The sequence below is a fragment of the Podarcis cretensis genome, assembly GCF_951804945.1.
Source record: "Podarcis cretensis genome assembly, chromosome: 4".
Lineage (NCBI taxonomy): Eukaryota > Metazoa > Chordata > Lepidosauria > Squamata > Lacertidae > Podarcis > Podarcis cretensis.
In genome coordinates this window covers 43,444,852-43,449,105 of record NC_137173.1, presented here as the reverse complement: position 1 = coordinate 43,449,105, position 4,254 = coordinate 43,444,852, and positions in this window count along the sequence as shown.

Here is a 4,254-nt window from a genome sequence, read left to right as displayed (position 1 = left end):
CACTCAGTGTTTCCTTTTGCAATATTTTGAATTTTACATGTATCAAAAGCTTCACAAGGCCAACAGAAGAGCATTTGTTAGTGGATTTATTTGCAAATATCCTTATTTCACAAATTAATGTATTTGGAATGAATGTATTCACAATTAATGGAATTGTGTCCACTACAGTGATGATACAGATGATCACAAATGCAAGCCTGCATTGTTAATGTGAACTTTGGATTAATATTTGTATCAGCTCTAGTCATCTTTTCATGCTGGTGCCTTAAATGTTTCAAGAGAACATTCTGCTCTCTAAATAATGAATACCAATCCCACATCTGTGTTTAATTAGTACTTTTGCACCATTCATTTTGAGATACTAACAGAAGTATAAGCACACAACTAATTATTGCCCTTTTGAGTTTTCATGATTTAAATCAGGGATGTTGAGGAATCTGTGGTCCTCATCATGATATTGCACTACAATTCCTATCATCACTGATCCATTGCCCATGATCTCTGGAGCAGATAAGAATTAGATTTGAACATCTGGAGGCTCACAGGTTCTCCATCCTTGATTTTAAAAACAGGAGGAAGCTATTAGTGCAGCTTTGATTTATTTTTCCAGCTCCATTATTAGGAAAAGGATCAGTGCAAGTGCTGTTTAAGAATCTGATCCTATGTATGTTTACTCAAGACTTATGATCCAACTAAGCCCTAAAGGTCTTATGCCTTGGTAAGTGTTCATTGTGTTGTAGCCTAAATCGCATTTAGCAGGAAGATATCTCCATTTCACTTTCATTTTGTAGGTCCTATAATGTTTATAGTCAGCAGTAAGTTTACATTGGGAGTGTGTCATACTGACATAGTAGAATTTGCTGTTTATGTAGCAGAAAAACATGTCAAGTGTGCCACACTTTAAGTGGGACATAGATTAATTGGAATCAGTTCAAAGGATGGCAAAGGAAATGGTCCGGAGTATGAGGTTTATGAGAAAAGGTTGAAGGGACAGGTATGCTTATCTTGGAGAACCTGAGTTGGGGACATGATTGCACATCAAAAACTTGAAGGACCGTCACACAGATAAAGACAAGGATTTGTTCTTTGCTGTCCCAGAGAGCAGGGCTAGATATAATGATTTGAAGTTGAAAAAGTGTAGATTTGTGTTGAACATTACTTATTAACACTAAGAGCAGTTCAGTTGCCTAGAAGGATGGTTCTCTCACTGGGATGCTTTGGATTTGAAGTTCCTGCTTCCTGCATCCATCAGAACCATGGCCTGCACCCCTGTAACTATGATTTGGTGAATCCCTGATAAAGGCAGAGGAGGAGATGATTATATATCCTCTGGCTGTGTCTGTTTACTAACAATCCAGAAACGGAGTTCTGTGACTCTGCATGAACAGAGTGCCTTCCCTTCATCGCTTGATTAATCCTGCAACCTTTTCTTCACACTTTGGGAAATGGCAAATGCTTGTGTTTATTCATTTTCACAACCCACTTGCACAGACAGTCCCACAGACATGCACTGATGCATGTATGGAGCTGAAGTAAAAATGCATAAGTTCCTATACGCACACAAAACTCACTACTCCTGTGAGGAATCGTGACAAAAGCAGAAGCAGTGCTTATCGTGTACTGAATCACTGTCTGCCATTCCACTGTCGACTGACTGCAAGTAGTTATCCATACTTGGCTCCAGAATGAGGTTTGTACCTCCATCAAAGCATGTGCAACCCCCATGACTCTGTATATTATGTATGATGTACAGCAATGTCTTAAATTGCTGGTGTCTCATACTGAAGTTTACAAGCCACCTATATCACCTATTACATGTCCTCCATTGGGACATCTATTTCCTCAGCCCCCCCCCCCCCAGGCAATGCAAAACATTTTAGTATTTTGAAAGCCAGATGTAAGACAGTTAAAGTGTGCTGGTTTATGTAGGGGAGGAGATGCTTTGTAGGCTGTTGAAAAATGTATTGTCTAATATTAATCATTCCAAACCTCTTTGTCAGGGTATATCAGTAGAATTTTTGGAATGGGTATTTGGTTTGCTTTCACCACAATGCTACAAATGAATTGTTCCCTTAATGCAAAACAGCCTGCTTGAGAAAATACTTCAGTACTGTACTGCAAGGGATTCCAGTGCATTGAGATTGATGCAATCCAGATAGGCTTTGGAGGTGATCCTACTCGCTGGTGATTCAGAGCTCCAATCTCCTCAGAGATCTGACGCAGGCTCCTTTGTGACCTTTATGTACCACTGGAAAAACAGTGACTTGGCAGATATTTCCAGATGCATAGCGATAAAAGCTGAAGTGAACAAAGCTCTAAAATAAACTTTTCTAAAATAATAACAATAGATTAATACTCTGGTAGTCATTTTCCTCGTGATATTTCAGCGATTCTCTTCCTAGGCCCAGTCAGATTCTATACTTTTGACATTTGCAGAAAATCAAAACCAGAAACTTCATGTGTTCTCTTGACAGTCTGCAATGTTTCTTGAACACTGCTCAGAGGCTTCTATTAAAAAATGAACCCCTGCCTATCCCAGCCACAACCCCATACACACCCATGCTGAAGTTGGCACCAATGTAAGCTTTTTCCTTGAGACTAATTGCTGCATGGAGAAATATTTGTTGGGCTCAGTCCTGGGGTGGAAAGGATTAAACCTCTCTTTCCAGGGGCCCCTGAACCTGTAATCAAAGAAAGGGGAAACCAACCCAAGTAGTGCCTAGGTTTGCACTAACTTCAGCAAGTCGGCAGCATCAATTTTGCAATTTTGAGTATCAGCACTGGGGCAGCAGAGATTTTTACTGCTAGCGTAGGCACAAAGGGACACCACCATCATGTGTCTGAGCTGCAAACCACCATTATGATAACAGCAAGTTTAATCTTGACAGGGATTTTTATCAATGCCTTTGGAGGTTCACTGAAACAGACCTGACCATCTTTCTTGGTCTAGGCACAACTGTGTGATGCAAGTAGAGAGGTTTTCAGGTGTTTGCAGAAGCAAGTGGGATAGATTGTATAACTCCACTGTGCCTGGACAAAATAGGATACTGCTTCATAATTATGGTATAAACTTTTGTTCATGATATCCCAGTTCAATGGGGTGATATGTCTGAATTACCTGGCAGAATATTGCAAACAAGAAGCAATTGGTGACTAGCGGAGATTCACATTTAAGATACACTAACTAGGAGTACTAACTGGGATGTGGGTGGCAATGTGGGTTAAACCAGAGCCTAGGACTTGCCAATCAAAAGGTTGTCGGTTCAAATCCCCGCGACAGGTTGAGCTCCCATTGCTCGGTCCCTGCTCCTGCCAACCTAGCAGTTCGAAAGCACATCGAAGTGCAAGTAGTTAAATAGGTACCGCTCTGGCGGAAAGGTAAACGGCGTCTCTGTGTGCTGCTCTGGCTTGCCAGAAGTGGCTTAGTCATGCTGGCTACATGACCCGGAAGCTGTACGCTGGCTCCCTCGGCTAGTAAAGCGAGATAAGCGCCGCAACCCCAGAGTTGGCCACAACTGGATCTAATGGTCAGGGGTCCCTTTACCTTTACCTTTAACCAGGAGTTGCCAATGTAGTGCCTTTGGGCACAGTACTGTAGTGCCTTTGAAGTATTTTCCTGGTGCTAATGAAGCCTTTAAGCTCACTGTCCTTGATTAGGAAATGGCAATGGCGGTTAACCTTTTATCCCTTTAAAAGATGAAGGAGGAAGTTGGAAGTACGATGATCTGTTGGAATTTCTTTCAGCCCTGTGTGTTTTTCAAGGTTCAGGTTAATTATATTGGACCAAACTTTTATCAGCTTCTTGGAAAAGCAAATTGTGTGTGCCTACACTGTCTGTCCCTGTGGTGCAGGGAGACACTGATCTGGAAGAGGAGGAGAAGTGGTCAGGAGGTGCACAACCCATAACACTCACTCAGAAATCCTAATGCACCCATAGGCACAACTCCTGTAAAAAAAAAAAAAAAAGGCTGGCAACTCCTGCATTACACATACTTGAAATGAGCAGAATGTAATTTATTTTATTTTTTGTAATAACCATCATCCCAAAGAAATTGAAGAAAAAGACTGCACACAACAAGGAGCTTTTGTTTTATTTATCCAATCAGGAGGAACATTCCCTGCATTGGAATTTCCTTCAAGTTGAAGCAGCAGTTTGTAGCACTTAGGGCTCATCCAGACTTCCTTTTGTGCTGTGCTTTCCAGAAACAGTTATGTGCTTTAAAGCTCTGTGTCCAGTGTGTGTGTGTGTGTGTG